We start from the raw sequence: 24,083 nt of genomic DNA on the forward strand, positions 1-24,083 counted from the left end.
CATGGACATGTTTAACACCATTATGATGAGGTAAATCATTTGGCTTGATCTCAGCATCAGATACTGAAGCTTCGGGCAAGCCATGAACATCCGAAGACAAATTCATGGCATTTTCAAAAATGCTTGAATGAACTTGCTGCATGTTAATAGTTTCTAGATCAGTATATCCATCCCAAGCACGGGATACATGGTATTTTTTGTGTTGAATTATTCCCAGAATACTGACTTCAAATTCAAATTCTCTCTGATTCTTAATGATTTTTCTTTTCACTGCAGCCTGACTACTATCTTTAGATGTTGCTTTTATCCACCTCCAGATTATCAAGAGTATATTGTCTCATTGAATTCCATCTCCTTTCCACAATCTGGACAGTTGTCACTTCTCTCCGTCCACTCAAGATGCAGCTAAGGTGAAAATGATGAGAGCATTTTGTCATTATCTTGGGATTCTCTTTAGTGTATTCTTCGAGGCAAGTTGGATAGATATCCTCTTCTTCTGATGATGACGTGTAAACAAGCCTGACTCCAAGTGTGTATTTTGATGATGAAAGTTCTTGATGCAGACTTAGAACGGTACATCTTCAATTCATCTTCTCGGGCATCATATGGTAAGGGCCTTGGAAGAGAACGGTACATGTCCGATAGAGAATTATCAAGTGATGCTGCAGATGTCATGGATGTTGTTCCGTAAAGGGATGAAGAAATTGAAAGTGCTTCGCCTCTTCGGAATATTGATGCACATGCATTCAAAAGATTCTGTACCAAGCAACTAAGACACATGCCGTTCCTGGAAGTGTGAAATTGAGAAGAGTATACAAAAGTTTAGAGGTGAAGGTTTGGATTTTTTTTTGGCGAGAATTGCTATGAAACTGCGAAATTGAAGCGATACTGTATTTTGTTGTTGTTCTCTTTCTTTTTATAGTCTTCACATAATCTTCTTATTTCAGCCAGTCGGTGTGGAGGAATACAGTAGACACAGGAAGAATGCTTGTGTGTATTATCCAGCAGCCTTGATCGCCTCGCATCATCTCCGTCGCAACTCGACCACTGCCACGGAGTTACCTGTTCCAACTGAACACGACAGTCCGACACCAAAGATTCCATTCTTGATTCTTCAATAGAAACACGGAATAGAGGCCTTCATCAAACAGGTTTTGCATTTGATTTTTTGTGTTAATGCTGTGATTTTGTGTTGAAGTGATGAAATTGCCTTGTATGTTGAAGCTTGTGCATAATGATTTGCCATGGGTTATGATGTAGCAGTATTAATTGATGCAAAATGTTGGCAATGTTGCAGGAGGTTGGTTATTTGGAGTTGCATAACCACTAGTAGCTGCAGAAACGGGACATCCCGAAGTAGGTGAACTTGGGACAGTCAAGTTCTCTATCCCTGGGGCACAACTGGCTTCTGTTTGGCTGTAATAGTCTGCCCATTGTGTGTATTGTTGCTGGTACTGCACTGAAGTTGCTGCAGCGCCAGAACTATATGAGCTATTGGAATCTGGTGCGTAACTTGTATATGGATGAGAGGAATAACTTGAGTAACTGCCATTGTTCCACACTGGCGCTTGATTTGGGTATCCATTGTTGTTTTGGTAACCTCCAGTTGTCTGTATTTTGATATGCTCCTACAGGCTGTGAATAAGCATGATTAGGTTGCTGCTGCTGATAGCTGTTATAGTAGCCTGAGTATCCCGTACTGCTGCCATAACCATATGGATTAGAAGAGTTTGCATATGATGTGTATGCATTGTAATCTTGTGGTGCATTAGCTGTTCCCAAATTTGATGTGTTACCAGCAACTGATGATACACTTTGACCTTCTTGAACGCTTCTTCCAGGTGGTTGCGGATGCTGATCATACTGGTAGGTTGGATTAGAATAAACTCCATTTGCCGTGGAGCTCTGAACAGTCCATCATACAGCTTCAGGACCAGATGTCGTGGTAGCATATGAAGATGTCTTGATGTTGGTTAGCATCAACAAGCCGATTCTCGAATAGATGCAACTCCACCGGAGCTAAGGTCTCAGTATGAGTACCTTCGTTCGCCATATCTCAAAAAAACCTTGAAGTTCTCAGACGAAAAACAAAAGGAATTGAGAAAAACTTTCCACATTTGAAGTATAGATCCATGAGGGAGATGTTAATAAAAATATCAGGTTGTATTCTGTTGCGTATTATATATCCATGAACAAACTTTCCCTCTAGTAGTTGCATTATTATACTGCTTAATGTAGTCAAAGTTGGTTTGACTCCTTCATTGTACATTCTTTTAAAAAGTTGAATGCATGAAAAGCTGTCACCTTTGAAACCATATCCCGCAATCATGGAATTCCAAATAACAACAGACTTTTTAGGCATTTGCTCAAAAACTTTTATAGCCATTTCTAAGTGACCGCATTTTCCATACATGTCAACAAGAGCAGAGCTAACGAAAAAGTCCAGCTGAAACCCACTATTAATCAACTCCATATGAATTTCCCTCCCTCTTTCTAAATCCAAACCGCCTAGCTCACGATGAAATAGCAGTGGTGATTGTAACCGAGTCCGGCTCAAATCCATATCTTCTCATCATGCCAAAGTATCTTAGAGCTTCATCAAACTTCCTGCTTTAATAATAACAAGAAATAAACCGTATTCCAGCACGCCACATCCTTATCAGGCATTTCATCAAACAAGTTGTATAGCATACTCAAACAAATTACATTTGGCGTACATATACACAAAAGAACTTCCAACTACGATATCCACCATCAAACCAGTTTTTATCAACCAAATATGTACCATTTGTCCCAAGACAACTCTATAAAGCCCGCCGCAGACTATAACTATCAAGTTTCAGATAAGGATAACACATCAACTTATCAAAAAGTCCTAAGGCTTCCACGTACATGTAATTCTTAGTGTAATCTGCCATAAAGCCATTCCACAAAGATATCTCACCAGGGTTTTCAATGACATGAAACACACGCTGTGCATAATCAAGCAAATGGCAGGAGACATATAAGTTAATCAAGTTCTTGCTCACAAACCCAACAAACATAAACGGGAACGTAACCTCTTCATGCAATAATTGATCATGCTTTTGAGGGCATCAACATCAAGTAAGCGGGCATCAAAAGTTGTTCCATCCCCAGACATCACATTCGATGAGGTAGAAAGAGTCAATAATTCCATAGCACTTCAAGTAGCACTTCAGGAAAAACTTCTTGAACATGAATGAAGTAATCGAGACATGAACAAGTAGGCGGGAATTCTTGAATATGCATGAAAAAATTCTCAATGTGAATGAAGAAACATGAATGCAAAATTAAAAATGTGACAAATGTAAAAAATATGAAATAGTAAGATATGCACATGAATGAAGGAGTATGCATGGCAATTCTTTGAATGAGAAAATGAATATGAATGGAGAAATATGGATGGGATCTTCGAACCTCGAATATATGAGAAAAAGAAAAATAAATGACGGATGGGAAAAATTTTCAGGACCAAAATCGGGGTATGACAGTTGTCCCTATTTAAACATCCTCCGCCAGAGGAAAATGAAACATCATTTTTCATTGGATCGCAGTGGGGGATGGTTAAATACCATGGAGACCCAGATTTTGATCCTGAAAATGAAAATGCTATGATATGACATGCATGGATGCAGGATTCTTTATTTCTTTGATTTTATCTGTTAGGGACACGGTGAATCCTTAACAGGAGATGCTACTTGACAGACCAATCTGTGCGGAATACTGATGGTCCACAAGGAGACAGACAAATGGTAAAAACAGCTCGCTGGGGATAACAATCTTGTTGGGGAGTCAGACACACACTGGAGAGTACTCAAAGTGAAACTCGATGAACAACACTTAGAATACAAGAGATTTTGGCAGTAAGTTCACACATGACTTACTAAACCCGAATAAGAAAAATTTCTACAACAGGTTCATACATGACCTGGCAACATTGGAACAAAAGGTTCAGCAACAGGTTCATACATGACCTGACAATACTGGAATAAAAGCTCAACAACAGGTTCATACATGACCTGACAATACTGGAATAAAAGCTCAACAACAGGTTCATACATGACCTAACAATGTTGGGGAATATCAAGAATTTCTGACAGTAGGTTCAGACATGACCTAACAAACTCAGAAAAGTTCAAAAAGAGTATATCAACAGGTTCATACACGACCTGATGACAAACTTGAATACTTTGAGAAAATTTCCACAACAAGTTCATACATGACTTGCCGACACTGGAATAAAAGGTTCAGCCACAGGTTCATACATGCCCTGGTAAAACTGGAATAAAGGCTTAACAGCAACGGGTTCATACATGACCTGACAATGCTGGAGAATATCAAGAAGTTCTGACAGCAGGTTCAGACATGACCTAACAAACTCAGAAAAATTCGAAAAGAGTATATCAACAGGTTCATACATGGCATGATGACAAACTGAATACTTTGAGAAAATTTCCAGAACAAGTTCATACATGACTTGATGACATTGGAACAAAGGCTCAACAGCAACGGGTTCATACATGACCTGACAATGCTGGAGAATATCAAGAATTTCTGACTGTAGGTTCAGACATGACCTAACAAACTCAGAAAAATTCAAAAAGAGTATATCAACAGGTTCATACATGACCTGATGACAAACTTGAATATTTTGAGAAAATTTCCAGAACAAGTTCATACATGACTTGACAACATTGGAAAGATTCTTCAAAAACAGGTTCAGACGTGACCTGAGAATAATGGAATAAAAGCTCAACAGCAACAGGTTCATACATGACCTAACAATGCTGGAACATCCAAAGAATTTTCAACAGCAGGTTCATACATGACCTGATAAAACAGGAACATTCAAAGAATTTTCAACAACAGGTTCATACATGACCTGACAACAGTTGACTATTCAGAGAGTATTCAATTAACAGGTTCATACATGACCTGACAAAATTGGAAAAAATCAAAGGGAGTTTTATCAATAGGTTCATACATGACCTGAGAATATTGGAAAACATACAAAGGAACATCATTGGAGCTTTCTAACACGAAGAACCTCCAAGCTTCTGGAAATTCCTCAAGATGATAAGTCATACATGACTTTCACGGAACCATCAGGAAAGACAGTGTAATTAAACTTTCTGTACGTGCCAACAACAATTGGACTTTGAAAATGACTGCGAAAACCGGGTGTTGGTTTAAGGGCACCAAAGACAAACCAGAATTAGAGGTCAAAGGATATAGGATCAACAACAAGACCTAGGTCAATGCAAAATGAGCACGAAGTACATTTCGGCTATGCATGATTTGGATTTTGCTTATATGCATGATGTATGAATGATCATGAAATGCAAATGCTGACAATATACAGACTGAACATTAGGGAAAGCTTTATGGAGGTACTGAATCTTCAACACCAATAACTCAACCAAAGGAGTGAGTAAATGCATCAAAGGAGGATCTATCAAGCTGAACAGTTACAACTGGCCCAATAATCCTTCCAGAGAATGATAAATTTGTGCTCTCTGGAGATAGATATTGATCATCCAAAGGGAGTCTTGCAACTTGAGACTTGCGGGGAAAGACGGAAGATTTCCTTTTAATATTTCCACATGTCAAAGCAAAATTGTGTTTCTCAATATGTTGAAAAAATCTTTTTTGAGTTCAAAATTTCATTATTAACAAATGAATGACATTTTGCATAACAAAGAAAATCAGAGAAAACAGCAAATGATAAAATTTGATGGGCAAACTTGTATTTATTCAAGAATGGTAACACGCAAATGGCGTAGCTCCATGGAATGTTACAAATTTGAAAATGGCAATAGGGAAAGGTTTACATTGAATCACAATGACTACTTCTATCCCTAATAACAATGACTCCATGAGACCTCGCTTCTGAAGGGAGTAACTAGATTGATCTTTCATTTTTTTGCTCTTCTGTGTTGATCAGTGACGAACCGATGCAGTCTATGCCTCTTGTCCCTAATTTTTGCCTGGATCGCCCTTTCGGGTTTTCAATCCACCGGGACGCTCCTTTTTGCCTAAGTCGCCCTTTCAGGTTTTCGACTTAGCGAGCTACCATTTTTTTTTATCCCTAACTTTTGCCTGGACCGCCCTTTCGGGTTTTCAGTCCACTGGGATTTGTCAGGCATAGTATCTTTTGACTGCATCAGAGTTCACAGGGTGACTGAGCTCTTCGCCATCCATAGTTGTGAGAAATAGAGCACCTCCAGAGTATGCTCTCTTTACAACGTATGGGCCTTCATAGTTGGGAGTCCACTTCCCAGGTGAATCTTTGTGTACTGGCAAGATCTTCTTGAGCACGAGATCTCCTTCCTTGAACTCTCGAGGACGGACCTTTTTGTCAAATGCCTTCTTGATTTTGCTGGTACAATTGTCCATGGCACAGAGCGGTCATACGCTTCTCATCAATGAGGTTAAGTTGATCATAGTTGTTCTAGATCCATTCAGCTTCATCCAGCTTGGCCTCCATCAATATTCTCGTGGACGGTATCTCTACTTCGACTGGGAGAACTGCGTCCATCCCATACACTAAGGAGAATGGGGTTGCCCCTGTTGAAGTGCGGACTGAGGTCCGGTATCTATGCAAAGCAAATGGGAACATCTTGTGCCAATCCTTATAAGTTTTCACCATTTTTTGCAGGATCTTCTTGATATTTTTATTGGCGGCCTCAACAACACCGTTCATCCTTGGACGATAGGGAGAAGAATTATGGTGGTCAATCTTGAAACTCTCACATAATTCTGTCATTGTCTTGTTGTTCAAGTTTGAACCGTTGTCGGTGATGATCTTGCTTGGGATTCCATAGCGGAAGATAATCTCCTTCTTGATAAAGCGAGCAACCACATGTCTCGTCACATTGGTGTAGGAAGCAGCCTCCACCCATTTAGTAAAGTAATCAATGGCAACCAGGATGAAGCGGTGACCATTGGAAGCCTTAGGTTCTATAGCACCAATCATGTTGATGCCCCACATTGAAAAAGGCCAAGGTGATGTCAAAACATTCAGCAGTGTTGGTGGTACATGCACCTTATCAGCATAAATTTGGCATTTATGACATTTTCTTGCATAGCTGAAACAATCGGACTCCATGGTCAACCAATAATAGCCAGCTCTCAAAATCTTCTTGGCCATGGCATGTCCATTAGCATGGGTTCCAAAGGATCCTTCATGAATCTCCTTGATTAACATGTCTGCTTCGTGTCTATCCACGCATCTGAGCAGAACCATGTCATGGTTTCTCTTGTAAAGCACACCATTGCTCAAAAAGAATTTGGACGATAACCTCCTCAGAGTTTTCTTATCCAACAATGTAGCATCTTCTGGATACTCTTGATTTAGAAGATATCGCTTGATGTCATGAAACCATGGTTTACCATCAGTTTCTTCTTCAATCAGCTGACAGTAAGCAGGCTCATCTCTTCGCAAGATTCGAATAAGTGGAGCTTCATTATGGAATCTGACTTGGTACATTGATGCTAATGTTGCCAAAGCGTCAGCCACTTGATTTTCTACTCTTGGGATGTGATGGAAAGTGATATCGTCGAAGTATTCTATCATCTTCACAACATGAGCGCGATACGGGATCAGCTTCGCATCTCGGGTCTCCCATTCACCTTTGACCTGATAGATCACCAAGGCTGAATCTCCATACACCTCAAGGATCTTAATTCGGAGATCAATTGCAGCTTCAAGACCAAGGATACATGCTTCATATTCGGCGACATTATTTGTACAATCAAAGCACAACCTTGCTGTGAAAGGGGTAAAACCACCATTTGGATTCATCAAAACAGCTCCCACACCATGACCACTGTAAATGGAAGAACCATCGAACGCGAGCTTCCATCGAGATCCTGGTTCTGGTCCTTCATCTGGGCCTGGGGTCTCACAATCCTTTATCACCATTATATCCTCATCGGGGAAATCAAACTTCAATGGCTGATAGTCCTCAACTGGTTGGTGAGCAAGATACTCTGCTAACACAATTCCCTTGATTGCCTTCTGGGTTACGTACTGGATGTCGTACTCTGACAAGAGCATCTGCCAACGGGCAAGTCTTCCAGTCAAGGCAGGTTTCTCAAAGATATACTTTATTGGATCCATCTTCGAGATCAACAAAGTAGTATGGCAAATCATGTACTGCCTCAAACGACGAGCGGCCCATGCTAGCGCACAACAAGTTTTCTCCAAAAGTGAGTATCGGCTTTCACAATCGATAAAATTTTTACTCAGATAGTAAATAGCATGTTCTTTCCGACCAGTTTCGTCATGTTGCCCCAGCACGCATCCCATTGATCCTTCAAGCACAGTCATATACATGATTAATGGCTTTCCCGGGACATGTGGAATCAAAATAGGAGGCTCTTGCAAGTATTGACGGATCTTCTCAAAAGCATTTTGACAATCAGAATTCCATTCAACAACTTGGTCTTTTCGAAGCAATTTGAAGATAGGCTCACACGTGGCCGTCATGTGTGAGATAAACCTTGAGATGTAATTCAAACGTCCAAGGAAACCTCTGACTTCTCGCTCGGTGCATGGAGCAGGCATTTCTTGTATAGCTCGGACCTTGTCAGGGTCTACCTCAATTCCTCGTTGACTAACGATGAAACCAAGCAACTTCCCTGAACGGACCCCGAATGTGCATTTTGTAGGGTTTAATCCTAATCTAAACTTTCTGAGGCGTTCAAACAGCTTCTTCAGATGGCTCATATGATCTTCTTCATTCTGAGATTTAGCGATCATGTCGTCAACATAGACCTCTATCTCCTTGTGCATCATATCATGGAAGAGAGTGACCATAGCTCTTTGGTAAGTTGCCCCAGCATTTTTGAGACTGAAAGGCATTACCTTGTAGCAAAATGTGCCCCAAGGGGTAATAAAAGTGGTCTTCTCCATGTTATCTGGAGCCATCTTGATTTGATTGTATCCAGAAAAACCATCCATAAAGGAGAAGACAACAAATCTTGCAGTATTGTCTACCAAAGTATCAATGTGTGGTAGAGGGAAATCGTCCTTTGGACTAGCTCTGTTCAGATCCCTATAGTCAACACACATCCTCACCTTTCCATCCTTTTTGGGCACAGGTACAATATTAGCTACCCATTGTGGGTACTTCGCCACTGCGAGAAAACCAGCGTCAAATTGTCGTTTGACTTCTTCACGAATCTTCAGAGCCATATCTGGTCTCGTTCTTCGGAGTTTCTGTTTTACTGGCGGGCATTCTGGCTGAAGCGGGAGCTTGTGCTCTACAATGTCGGTGTCCAAACCTGGCATATCCTGGTATGACCATGCAAATACATCCACATATTCTTGTAGTAGCTTAACCAGTCTCTCTTTGATGCTTGCTTCCAGCGTGGTACCGATTTTGACTTCTTTCTTCTCTTCCTCTGTGCCAAGGTTGATTGTTTCCACCGGTTCTTCATGTGGCTGAAGGGCTTTGGACTCGTGCTCGAGCAGCCTTGCCAATTCGTCGGGGATGTAACAATCTTCTTCACCCTCTTCTTCCGCTTGGTAGATAGGGGAGTCAAAGTTATGAGAGGTAGTAAAGTCATTGGATTCAACGGGGTTATCATTTATTTTTGAAAAAGGAAAAATTTCGGGGATCTCAACCGCCTTCCAATTGTTCAAAGCTGTCTCACACCGGTAAACCAAACATGGCTCATCTTCATTTGCGATGCTATCTTCAATTGCATTGACTTGATCTCCATGGATGAATCCTGTGCTGAGGAATACTTCCTGGATGCTTCGGGTGTTGTCCTTTGTAGGGACTCGGGCTCCTTTCGCAGCGGAAGGCACATATCCCAAACCAAAGCGATCATGCTTCTCACGAATATCAATAAGTTATCCCCCACCTTCAGGGTTTCCTCCTCCGATGCTAGACTTTACGCTCTTCAGAGAAGCGAAAGATGAACAAGCTTTCCCAACAGGGTCCTTCATTTCCACAAAAGTGGCATTGGCTATTTCGAGAGCTTGGAAAGAAGTTTCCAAAGCGTCCTCATCAGCCTCAATATATCTGAAGGATGAAAGGTGACTAACCACAAAGTCCTCCTCTCCAAAAATGATGATTAATTGATTGTCCACTACAAACTTCATTTTCTGATGTAAGGTGGAGGTAACTGCCCCTGCAGCATGAATCCAGGGACGTCCCAATAAGCAACTATATGCTGGATTAATATCCATGACTTGGAAATTAATCGGGAATATGTGAGGGCCAATCAATATGGGCAATTCCACCTCTCCAATCACGGTTCTCCTGGAACCATCAAAAGCTTTCACTACCAAGGCACTAGGCTTCATAGCTGGTCCTTGATAAGATAATTTGGCGAGTGTTCTCTTTGGCATAACATTCAGAGAAGATCCGGTATCAACCAACACTCTTGCCAAAGCATCATCTTTGCATTTTACCGAGATATGGAGAGCACGATTGTGATTTTGTCCATCCTCGGGTAATTCCTCTCCACTGAAGCTCAAAGTATTGCAAGCTGTGATATTTGCCACAACTCCATCAAATTGGTCAACTGTTATGCTTTGTGTTACATGAGCTTGAGCAAGCACCTTCAACAAAGCCTCCCTATGGGCTTGGGAGTTCAGTAGCAAAGACAAAATAGAGATTTTAGACGGTGTTTGATGCAACTAGTCCACAACCTTGTAGTCACTTCTCTTGATCAACTTCAAGAATTCAACAACATCTTCGGATTAAACCACTTCGGGTTCTTTAGTGGGAGCTACAACTATTGATTCCTTGTTTGGCCCTTGAGGAGTCACATTGAATTCGGGCGCATAGACTCGACCACTACGGGTCATTCTGCTCATCCCTGCAATATTTGTGACGTCTTCACTTATAGTTTTTGTCACCTCAGTGTCTGAACTTCCTTCAACAACCTTATCCACAGCAGTAATCTCATATTTCCAAGGCACGGCCTTGGTGCTCTCATACGGAAAAGGTGCGGGCATACATATTTCCACAGGCGACGGATGACTATCCTCAGGCGCCACCCTTCTGCTATAGTAAGGGATTTCCACTGGTTCAGGTAAATTGAAGCAAGGTTCAATTACCAACACATCTTCATTCTTCACAGCATTGGATATTTGAAGCACTCCTTTATCCATCAAATCTTGAATATTGTCTCGTACCACCTGACATCCTCTTGGGTGTGTGGCACACTCTTCACAGTTGTCATGATCAACATTAACCAGACCAGCTTCCACCAATCGGGCATGGAATGCTGCCAAAGGAGTCTTTACATCCTCCACCTTCTCAACCGTAACACCAACAGAAGCGTCTTCAATGGCGTTGACTTCAGGATTTCCATGGGGAGGAAGGGGATTATTCTTCACATTCGGTCCCATGTCCTTAAAAGACAAGATCTTGCTCTCAATCAATTCCCGAACCCTATGCTTCAGAGCGTAACAACCCTCTAGGTCATGCCCGGGGGCACCTTCGTGAAAAGGACAGTGTGCATTAGGGTTGTACCATGGAGGAAGACGATCAGGTGGAGGTCCCATAGGTCTGGGAACCACCAAACCCTTTTGCAATAGGGAAGGATACAACTCAGTGTAGGACATTGGGATTGGATTGAAGGTCACCCTCTCCCCTTGTCTCCTATTTTGGTTCTGAGCATTCTGCCTCGGCGCTTGCGCTCTCGGTTGTTGATAAACAGGAGCTGCTGGTGCTTGTTGATAAGCTGGAGGAGCCGCAGTACGTTGTTGAATTGGAGCTGGTCGATAAGCTGGAGGCGCTTGATAAGCCTGAGCAGGCTGTTGATTGAACGCAGGCGTCACAGCAGCTACGTATGGTTGCGGAGCATACTGGACGGGATACATGGGTGGTTGATAGGGAATTGGTTGTTGAATATATTGCTGAGGTGGATATTGTTGTGGTCTCCTTCTTGGAGGAGCTCTTCCTTGACCAGCAGTCACGACATTTGTTTCCCCTTCCTTCTTTCTAGGAAACCCTCCAGAGAACTTCTTTGGATTAGCATTTGAAGTTCCAGCTACAGCCGCCAGTTTTCCATTCCTTACACCATATTCAACACGAGCTCCTATAGAAACAAGCTCGGAGAATTCCAAGGAAGCACTTCCAACCATCTTCTCGTAGAACTGGGGTTGGACAGTGTCGATAAACAGTTCAGCCAATTCTTTCTCAGCAAGAGGTGGTTCAACCTGAGAAGCCAGTTCCCTCCATCTTTGAGCGTATTCTTTAAAGGACTCCTTATCATGTTGGAACATGCTCTGCAGCTGTCTTCTGTCAGGCGCCATATCCATATTATATTTATAATGTTTTATGAACGCATCTGACAGGTCCTGGAAACACCTGATCCTATTCTGATTCAGACTCAAATACCACTTGGAAGGAGCCCCACTTAAGCTGTCCTGAAAACAATGAATCATCAGCTTGTCGTCCTCCACGTGGGCAGCCATTTTGCGGTAATAAATGATGAGATGGCTCTTTAGACAAGTATGCCCCTTGTATTTGTCGAAGTCTGGAGTTTTGAATTTGGCCGGAATCACCAAACCGGACACAAGGCACATTTCTTTGGCAGCAGATCCAAAGACATGGTCTCCTTCTAAATCTCGAAATTTCTTCTCAAGGAGCTGCATGTTCTCCTTTACCTCCCTGAAGTCCTCAAACCTTACTTCGTCACCAACAACAGTTGAGTCAACAGTCTGATACATGTGGTTTTGATCTTCATAATGAGGAACATGCCTAGCATAGGCGGCTGGTGGAACCACAGTATGGATGACTGGACGCGCGTCGGTGTAAACTGGTAATGGCACAACTTGTTGGACAGATTGGCCCATGTCGTGCACCACCTCCGCTCGGGGGACGAAGTCATAGGGTAGCCCATATGGAGGAAGGGTTGAGGGTAACGTCCTCTGAGGTGGGACTTCTACTGCTGGGCCCGTGGTTTCTGAAATCACGATCGCTTGTGGAATCTCAAACCTTAAGGTTAAAGCTTGCAGCATCTCTCGCATATGGGACATGCCTCCTTTGATTTCGTCTAGTTCAGCTCTAACTCGGGCGCTCTCTTGTTCTTGTTCAGCCATTCTCTGTCTTGCTCTGGCGCGAGTATTATACTGGTGTTGAAAATTCAGCGTGAAACTGGTGGAAGAAAGGGCGGAGTGAGACTCTTTTTTTTTTGAAAATGTATGAATGCATGTATGGATGCATTTGTTTGCAAAACTCTTAGTTATCTTTATTATTTATTCAAGCAATGTTAGAATATAAGAACAACATGTAATAATTGAGAACTAAAATGACAACTTCCATTAATTAAAATCAGATTCAAATACAAAGAGATTTAACTTCAAGTACACATGATTCGAATACAAAAAAATTTAAACACCAATAATTCAAATTCAAGTACAAGTAAACTTAAGTTCTGTCTCAGCTCTTATGATTGTAGCCAGATCTGTGGTGAGCTCATTCATCATTTTCTTGATAAACTTGACGAAGTTGAAAACTTGAGGAGGCGTGTTTTCTGGACACATACACCAATCCGCTTCCTGGAGTTTTTCTGGAAGTTCCAACATATTGAGGTTAACAAACCTAGCTAAGTTGCGGAACTTGCCATTCCATTCAACATAGAGCTCTTGGAGTTTCTGGATGACCTTTTGATCTTCATCTAAGGTTGCTCTAGCCTCTCTATACAACCTTTTCCAGTACACACAATCATTCTTTAGGAGTAAGTAGGTTGCATCACCTTCTTGGCTCTTCAAAACTGCAAACCTCCTAGTAGCTTCTTCCAACTGGTACCTGAGATGGTGACAGTTTCTTTCAGCTTCTTCCTTTTGGAGGATCTCGCGAGACAACTTTTCCTCGCACTTCTTCAGAGCGTCCCTCAAGTCACGGATTTGTGCCTCAAAGTCGAGCTTAATTTCTTTTTTATCCATAAGAGATTTATCCAACACTCTCCCTAACTCACAGATCCTATACTCAGCTTTCTTGAGCTCTTCCTTCCTGGTTCGGATCACTGATGTGGAACCTAATAGGATATGATCAAGATCATCTTTCTGGTCTTCCAATAGCCTAGCTCTCTTGTTGCTATCCTCAAGTTCTTGGGCTTTTCCCTTACGTTCCTCTTTCAAATTCTGATTTTCCAAGATAACTCGGTTCATCTGAATTCGTAATTCAGTATTCTCCATTTCGAGCTCCTTAACCTTAGTAATGAGTTTCTCCATGTCCTCAGGGAGTATGGGCTCGGGCTCAGGAGTTTTAGGAAAAGCTGGAGCCTTTAAGATAAATGGCAACTGGATTTTCTCAACTCTTTCTTTCACCCATTGCGTGTAAGGTTCTTTGGCAAGAATGTTTCTTTTTCCAAACTCTTTACCCTTTCTTACAACCTTTAACCAAGCCTTTCGTACTGCTCTTACATCAGGATTGCTTGCTTGGATGTCAGAGAGCACAAATGGCTGTAAGTCCTTTGCGTCAGGAGGACCATCCATGGGGTAACCGTGTTGTAATCGAGATAACATAGGGTTATAGTTGATGCAACCCTTGGTGCCCAACAACGGTACATTAGGAAATTCCCCACAACTGACTATAATGTCTGGGGTTTCCCACTCTCGGATATACCATCTGATGGAACTTGCGGTGAGAGAAGCTAATTTCTGAGGAGACTTAAGTTCTTTTGCCACAAAAGGACCTTCTTCGGACATGTGTTGCATGAACCAAGTGTAAAGCAAAGGAGCACAACACAACAACATTCCACCCCTCTTTTCATGTCGAGCGTGAAGGGCATAGGAAATATCAGCTAAGAGAAATGGTACTGGATTGCCAGAGAGAAAGACTTCTATGGCCACTTGATCCACAAATTTTTCAACATTTAGGAATAACACAATCCCATGGATCAATAAAGCCACCACATCATAGAATGCATTCCAATTTCCACTTTTCTTGAACTTTAGAGCTAAATCCTCCAAAAACATCGCGGCAAAACCTTTGCAACCCCCTTTTTCAGCCCAATTGTCTCGAACAGTCGGGACATTGATACTTAGGGCCGAAGCTATCTTCTTTGGGCCCATATCTTCTTCGAGCTTTGGAAATGGATTAAAATCTTTCAACTTGAGACCCACGATCCTCTCAACTTCTTCCAAAGTAGGAGCTAGCTGGAAATCAGCGAATGTGAAACAGCGTAGAGGTGGATCATAATATTGTGCCAAAGAGCCGATAATTCCATAGTCAACTTTCTTAGTTAGAAGGCTCAAAATTTTCCCATAGTTTTTCCCGAACTCATCACGTCTGCTGAGAGACAAATCAGAGATCAAACCCTTCAAACTGTCCAACTTAGGTTCCTTGTACTTAAGCGTGAAAGTGTGTCTCATTGAAGTTGTCATTTTCAAGTTCTCAATTCCTGAAACAAATAAGAGACAACTAAGAGCTTGCTTTTTTTTATGATGTTGATGCAATGTATGAATGTAATGCATTTTTTTGGTATAGGTTCAATAGGCTTAAGGCGTGGATAAGTCTGATTGCTTTGTATAGAACATGGTTCTCACCAGGTATGGTCTAAGGTTTTTTGAAAAAGTTCCTAGAGTCATGGATCCATTAGACTGTTTGCTACCTGCGGCAACTTACTTGTCGGACATCAACTCCATCTAAAGAATCTACTCTAAGTGAGGTTCTCGCATCGATCCAACGAGAAATACATCTCGCAGACCCACACTACGCAACCATCTTTCCTAGTTGGGCAAAGAACTAAGGTTCTACAAATGGTTCTCAGAGTCATGGATCCTAAAGAAAATATCGAAGCTTACGGCAACTTACTTGCCGAGCGACAACATCCTCTCAAGAATCTACTCTAAGTAAGGTTCTCGTACCGATCCAACGAGAAATACATCTCGTGGACCCGTACTACTCAACCTCGTCCTATCTTATGTTTTTACTCGAGACTCGGATAAAAGTCTTTCCCACAAGGTTTGCAATCAGAGTATCCAAGTACCAAACCATAATCGAACCAATACAACAGATTCATATCAATATGACAATAGAGATAGTAAAAACAATAAAGAAAAGCCACATAGGTAAACAAACAAAGGCACACAAATGACCTAACTAGGCTTGACTCACTTAGGGATTGGGTTTTTCCCCAGCAGAGTCGCCATCTGTCGCACCTCGAAAAAATGGGGATACGACTACAAAGAGAAAGCGCAATCGCACGCTCGCAATGATGGACTGAATAGAGTCGCCACCGAACTTTATTTATTCCTAAAAAGGAAAGCGGAAATATCGATAAAACCCAAAATAAATGAAAGGATAAGATATGGTCATCGCAACCAATATCAGGGTTCGGGAGTCGATTACGCAAGGGGAAGGTATTAGCACCCCTCACGTCCGTTGTACTCAACGGGAACCATTAGGTCAGTTGTGTGCGTTAGTGTTAGTTTGAAATGTTAGGCTTTTCAAGTTATTAGGTGGGAAAGAAAGGATGAGAAGAGAGAAGAAATGTTTTTGGATTTTTAACTAAGGACTAAACCTAAGTTTTTTATTAGTGGGCCTGACAAGATTTAAAAATCCTGCTCCTACGTATCTCAAAAGAGAAATCAAGGCTTACGTAGTTCTAGATAGAAAAATGTTTGTTTGTTGGTCGATTTTAGCGAAAGCTACTTTGTGTCAAATCGACGAAAACATTGTTGGACTACCCAAAACAGGTGGAGAAACATTGCCTTGCATTGTTTTGAAACAAAATACCATTTGTTTGTGAAAAGGTTTAAGAGATCAATCGTACGGCGGCGAGGAAAGAAATTGATTGATTTGATGTGTTTTGAATAATGGCGAGAACTTGGATGAGCGAGATATACATCTCGAATCCTAGTCTCGGGAGTGCGCGGTATACACCACGTTCCATTTCCATCTTATTTGAAAAAGTGTTTAGTTAGGAATTAGGTGTTTGGAAGTTTGAAAGACGAGTACTTGTGACCTACAAGCTCTTACAGCTTGGGTCTAATACTCGGGACTACGTCTGGACACTCCACCCAGGCAGTCTGTTTCTTTCCAATATTTGTTAAGAAAATGATTCGAATACTTATAAATGTTTTGGAGGGAAGACGAATATTTATGGCTTGCAAGCTCTTACAGCTTGAGCCTAATATTTGGGATTACGACTGGATATTCCCTCCAGGTAATCTTTTTCTTCCAACTTTATTAAGAAGAGGTTTTGAATCTTTGAGTGTGAAAGAGAAGACGAATATTTATGGCTTGCAAGCTCTTACAGCTTGAGCCTAATATTCGGGATTACGACTGGATATTCCCTCCAGGTAATCTTTTTCTTCACGTTTTATTTAGAAAATGATTTGAATATTTGAGTGTTAAAGAGAAGACGAATATTAACGGCTTGCAAGCTCTTACAACTTGAGCCTAATATTCGGGATAACGACTGGACATTCCATCCAGGTAATCTTTTTCTTCACGCCTTATTAAGAAAATGGTTTAGATACTCATAACGATTTTGGAGAGAAGACGAATATTTATGGCTTACAAGCTCTTACAACTTGAGCCTAATATTCGGGATTACGACTGGACATTCCATCCAGGTAATCTTTTTCTTCACGTTTTATTTAGAAAATGATTTGAATATTAAATTAAAACAATTAAAGTACCGAGGTTTGAAATTTTTGAAAGTTAAGTTGATGTTACTTAAGAGCTCATTGTAAGAAGGCCCAAGCGTAAGCCATGTGAGGTTGATGGCGATGCTTAAAAGCAATTGACTTACAAGGGTATGGAAATGGGCTCGACGTTGAATCGAGAATTAGGTGATTTATTTTTATTATTTTTTGAATGGTTTTTCTTTTCATCAAGGAAAATGAGATGATTCATCATGATTGTAACATACCTCACACATAAAATCAATAATTCGTATAAATGAATGGACAAGCACAAATATAATAATTCTCGTAAATCCCAAAAAAATAAATAATTGCCTAAATAATATAAAAAAAAAAGAATAAAATAAAATAAAAATAAGAATAAATAAAATAAATGATAAGAGAAACATGTTAATTGATTAAATAAGAAGACTATATAATTAAATATGAGTTATTAATAATAATAATAATAAAGATTTAACTGTTAAATACAACTTCATTTAAATTAAATAGAATTTGTTTTTTTTTTTTGAAAGAAAAGGAAAAGAAATAAAAGAAATAATAGAATTTGATAATCACATTCTGCTGGAGGACGCGTGGGGAATAAACCCCTCCAATTCCAACGGTCACATGGGGTGACCGAGAAAATGGCCATTAATGCAGAAGGAGAAACAAAACGGTAGTCCTCCTTTGGGGAAGTGGAAAGAAGAAATTCCAATAATGACCATTAAAATACCTCGTTGGAAAACAAAGAGTGAACTTAAATGGTGAAAATGCAAACAAAATACATCCTTCCCAAAACCCTCTCCTTATCCGCGTTCGTCCTTCTCCCAAAGAATCTCTCTCCTTCTATCTACCTCAGCTTACAACTACCCTCAGCATGAAACACAATCAAACTCTACTACCAGTAACCAAACCTAGGTATCATGACGAAAACCAACACACAGAGGACAAATCAAATCCCAAAACCTCATGTCTACGCATTTGATTATGGAACATCGAAAGGGAAAGAAATGTACCAGATCGAAATATCTCAGAGGTGAACGAACAGGTATGCGAGCCCCTCTCTGCTTTCTTCTCCCGAATCAAAACCTTTTACTACTTTCCGCTTCCGCTTACTTCTTCAGAAATTTTAGGATTTTTCTCCTCTGCCGCTATCTCCTCTTTTTTCTTTTCTCTAGGGTTTTTCGCCGCCTGACCCTTTTTTCGTGGTCGCTCTCCTCTTTTTTATACTCATCTGGTTAGGGTTTTTGATTCAGCTTGTGGTAATCAAAAGGGTATGCTTTTGAGAGTGCTTTAAGGTGCTCAGTTTGTTTGCCTCAATTTGGTACTCAATCTGAAGAGGTAATACGATCCTACGCTTTCTTGCTTCAAATTTGTCTCAATTCCTCTTTTGGATTACTGGTGGAATTTTACCTCCTTGTTGAGTGTTCACGTGTTTTTTTTTACTGCAGTGAAATGCAAGCAAAAGAATGGAAAAGCAATAACGGGTCCACTGTGTATCACATTTGTTGTTGTTGGTGTATTAACAGTTGTTGCTCCTCCTGCTTCTGTTTTGCAGCAATGAAGAACCTCTGTCGGTTATTTTTGGAGCCTCCTTGTGCTGAGTTTCAGCAGGTTCTTCTAGCACTGGTGAATTGGTAGATTGAGACTCAGTAGGTTCTTCTGTATTTTTAACACATTCTCCAAATTAGTCAATCTGAATGTGATAAATCAAAGTTGTTGTAAATGATTACTGCATTCTCTGAATTGTTGTGGTTTAGTAGTATGGTTGAATTATTATTATTGGGCTGATGTGCACTCTATTTTGCTTGTTTGGAGACAAAAACTGCAGGTTTGAGGTATGCAGCATGGACATGTTTAACACCATTATGATGAGGTAAATCATTTGGCTTGATCTCAGCATCAGATACCGAAGCTTCGGGCAAACCATGAACATCCGAAGATAAATTCATGGCATTTTCAAAAATGCTTGAATGAACTTGCTGCGTGTTAATAGTTTCTAGATCAGTATATCCATCCCAAGCACGGGATACATGGTATTTTTTGTGTTGAATTATTCCCAGAATACTAACTTCAAATTCAAATTCTCTCTGATTCTTAATGATTTTTCTTTTCACTGCAGCCTGACTACTATCTTTAGATGTTGCTTTTATCCACCTCCAGATTATCAAGAGTATATTGTCTCATTGAATTCCATCTCCTTTCCACAATCTGGACAGTTGTCACTTCTCTCCGTCCACTCAAGATGCAGCTAAGGTGAAAATGATGAGAGCATTTTGTCATTATCTTGGGATTCTCTTTAGTGTATTCTTCGAGGCAAGTTGGACAGATATCCTCTTCTTCTGATGATGACGTGTAAACAAGCCCGACTCCAAGTATGTATTTTGATGATGAAAGTTCTTGATGCAGACTTAGAACGGTACATCTTCAATTCATCTTCTCGGGCATCATATGGTAAGGGCCTTGGAGGAGAACGGTACATGTCCGATAGAGAATTATCAAGTGATGTTGCAGATGTCATGGATGTTGTTCTGTAAAGGGATGAAGAAATTGAAAGTGCTTCGCCTCTTCGGAATATTGATGCACATGCATTCAAAAGATTCTGTACCAAGCAACTAAGACACATGCCGTTCCTGGAAGTGTGAAATTGAGAAGAGTATACAAAAGTTTTGAGGTGAAGGTTTGGATTTTTCTTTTTTGGCGAGAATTGCTATGAAACTGCGAAATTGAAGCGATACTGTATTTTGTTGTTGTTCTCTTTCTTTTTGTAGTCTTCACATAATCTTCTTATTTCAGCCATTCGGTGTGGAGGAATACAGTAGACACAGGAAGAATGCTTGTGTGTACTATCCAGCAGCCTTGATCGCCTCGCATCATCTCCGTCGCAACTCGACCACTGCCACGGAGTTACCTGTTCCAACTGAACACGACAGTCTGACACCAAAGATTCCATTCTTGATTCTTCAATAGAAACACGGAATAGAGGCCTTCATCAAACAGGTTTTGCATTTGATTTTTTGTGTTAATGCTGTGATTTTGTGTTGAAGTGATGAAATTGCCTTGTATGTTGAAGCTTGTGCATAATGATTTGCCATGGGTTATGATGTAGCAGTATTAATTGATGCAAAATGTTGGCAATGTTGCAGGAGGTTGGTTATTTGGAGTTGCATAACCACTAGTAGCTGCAGAAACGGGACATCCCGAAGTAGGTGAACTTGGGACAGTCAAGTTCTCTATCCCTGGGGCACAACTGGCTTCTGTTTGGCTGTAATAGTCTGCCCATTGTGTGTATTGTTGCTGGTACTGCACTGAAGTTGCTGCAGCGCCAGAACTATATGAGCTATTGGAATCTGGTGCGTAACTTGTATATGGATGAGAGGAATAACTTGAGTAACTGCCATTGTTCAACACTGGCGCTTGATTTGGGTATCCATTGCTGTTTTGGTAACCTCCAGTTGTCTGTATTTTGATATGCTCCTATAGGCTGTGAATAAGCATGATTAGGTTGCTGCTGCTGATAGCTGTTATAGTAGCCTGAGTATCCCGTACTGCTGCCATAACCATATGGATTAGAAGAGTTTGCATATGATGTGTATGCATAGTAATCTTGTGGTGCATTAGCTGTTCCCAAATTTGATGTGTTACCAGCAACTGATGATACACTTTGACCTTCTTGAACGCTTCTTCCAGGTGGTTGCGGATGCTGATCATACTGGTAGGTTGGATTAGAATAAACTCCATTTGCCGTGGAGCTCTGAACAGTCCATGATACAACTTCAGGCCCAGATGTTGTGGTAGCATATGAAGATGTCTTGATGTTGGTTAGCATCAACAAGCCGATTCTCGAATAGATGCGACTCCACCGGAGCTAAGGTCTCAGTATGAGTACCTTCGTTCGCCATATCTCAAAAAAAACTTTGAAGTTCTCAGACGAAAAACAAAAGGAATTGAGAAAAACTTTCCACATTTGAAGTATAGATCCATGAGGGAGATGTTAATAAAAATATCAGGTTGTATTCTGTTGCGTATTATATATCCATGAACAAACTTTCCCTTTAGTAGTTGCATTATTATACTGCTTAATATAGTCAAAGTTGGTTTGACTCCTTCATTGTACATTCTCTTAAAAAGTTGAATGCATGAAAAGCTGTCACCTTTGAAACCATATCCCGCAATCATGGAATTCCAAATAACAACAGACTTTTTAGGCATTTGCTCAAAAACTTTTATAGCCATTTCTAAGTGACCGCATTTTCCATACATGTCAACAAGAGCAGAGCTAACGAAAAAGTCCAGCTGAAACCCACTATTAATCAACTCCATATGAATTTCCCTCCCTCTTTCTAAATCCAAACAGCCTAGCTCACGATGAAATAGCAGTGGTGATTGTAACCGAGTCCGGCTCAAATCCATATCTTCTCATCATGCCAAAGTATCTTAGAGCTTCATCAAACTTCCTGCTTTAATAATAACAAGAAATAAACCGTATTCCAGCACGCCACATCCTTATCAGGCATTTCATCAAACAAGTTGTATAGCATACTCAAACAAATTACATTTGGCGTACATATACACAAAAGAACTTCCAACTACGATATCCACCATCAAACCAGTTTTTATCAACCAAATATGTACCATTTGTCCCAAGACAACTCTATAAAGCCCGCCGCAGACTATAACTATCAAGTTTCAGATAAGGATAACACATCAACTTATCAAAAAGTCCTAAGGCTTCCACGTACATGTAATTCTTAGTGTAATCTGCCATAAAGCCATTCCACAAAGATATCTCACCAGGGTTTTCAATGACATGAAACACACGCTGTGCATAATCAAGCAAATGGCAGGAGACATATAAGTTAATCAAGTTCTTGCTCACAAACCCAACAAACATAAACGGGAACGTAACCTCTTCATGCAATAATTGATCATGCTTTTGAGGGCATCAACATCAAGTAAGCGGGCATCAAAAGTTGTTCCATCCCCAGACATCACATTCGATGAGGTAGAAAGAGTCAATAATTCCATAGCACTTCAAGTAGCACTTCAGGAAAAACTTCTTGAACATGAATGAAGTAATCGAGACATGAACAAGTAGGCGGGAATTCTTGAATATGCATGAAAAAATTCTCAATGTGAATGAAGAAACATGAATGCAAAATTAAAAATGTGACAAATGTAAAAAATATGAAATAGTAAGATATGCACATGAATGAAGGAGTATGCATGGCAATTCTTTGAATGAGAAAATGAATATGAATGGAGAAATATGGATGGGATCTTCGAACCTCGAATATATGAGAAAAAGAAAAATAAATGACGGATGGGAAAAAATTTCAGGACCAAAATCGGGGTATGACAGTTGTCCCTATTTAAACATCCTCCGCCAGAGGAAAATGAAACATCATTTTTCATTGGATCGCAGTGGGGGATGGTTAAATACCATGGAGACCCAGATTTTGATCCTGAAAATGAAAATGCTATGATATGACATGCATGGATGCAGGATTCTTTATTTCTTTGATTTTATCTGTTAGGGACACGGTGAATCCTTAACAGGAGATGCTACTTGACAGACCAATCTGTGCGGAATACTGATGGTCCACAAGGAGACAGACAAATGGTAAAAACAGCTCGCTGGGGATAACAATCTTGTTGGGGAGTCAGACACACACTGGAGAGTACTCAAAGTGAAACTCGATGAACAACACTTAGAATACAAGAGATTTTGGCAGTAAGTTCACACATGACTTACTAAACCCGAATAAGAAAAATTTCTACAACAGGTTCATACATGACCTGGCAACATTGGAACAAAAGGTTCAGCAACAGGTTCATACATGACCTGACAATACTGGAATAAAAGCTCAACAACAGGTTCATACATGACCTGACAATACTGGAATAAAAGCTCAACAACAGGTTCATACATGACCTAACAATGTTGGGGAATATCAAGAATTTCTGACAGTAGGTTCAGACATGACCTAACAAACTCAGAAAAGTTCAAAAAGAGTATATCAACAGGTTCATACACGACCTGATGACAAACTTGAATACTTAGAGAAAATTTCCACAACAAGTTCATACATGACTTGCCGACACTGGAATAAAAGGTTCAGCCACAGGTTCATACATGCCCTGGTAAAACTGGAATAAAGGCTTAACAGCAACGGGTTCATACATGACCTGACAATGCTGGAGAATATCAAGAAGTTCTGACAGTAGGTTCAGACATGACCTAACAAACTCAGAAAAATTCGAAAAGAGTATATCAATAGGTTCATACATGACCTGATGACAAACTAAATACTTTGAGAAAATTTCCAGAACAAGTTCATACATGACTTGATGACATTGGAACATTTCCCAAATTGTGTAGCATTTCCATTTTCATGAAGTATTATGCCATTGAAAAATTCAAACATACGCATGTAAAGCATAAGGCTTTCTC

At 40.5% G+C, this 24,083-nt stretch overlaps 2 pseudogenes; both read right to left on the minus strand.

The window, feature by feature from the left end:
- Positions 1-321: 321 nt before the first annotated feature.
- On the minus strand, positions 322-1,104 carry LOC127130338 (E3 ubiquitin-protein ligase At3g02290-like; annotated as a pseudogene).
- A 1,116-nt stretch (positions 1,105-2,220) lies between these two features.
- Positions 2,221-23,815, minus strand: LOC127130339 (pentatricopeptide repeat-containing protein At5g27110-like; annotated as a pseudogene).
- Between the last annotated feature and the right edge of the window lie 268 nt (positions 23,816-24,083).

Source organism: Lathyrus oleraceus, chromosome 3, assembly GCF_024323335.1.
Source record: "Lathyrus oleraceus cultivar Zhongwan6 chromosome 3, CAAS_Psat_ZW6_1.0, whole genome shotgun sequence".
Classification (NCBI taxonomy): domain Eukaryota; kingdom Viridiplantae; phylum Streptophyta; class Magnoliopsida; order Fabales; family Fabaceae; genus Lathyrus; species Lathyrus oleraceus.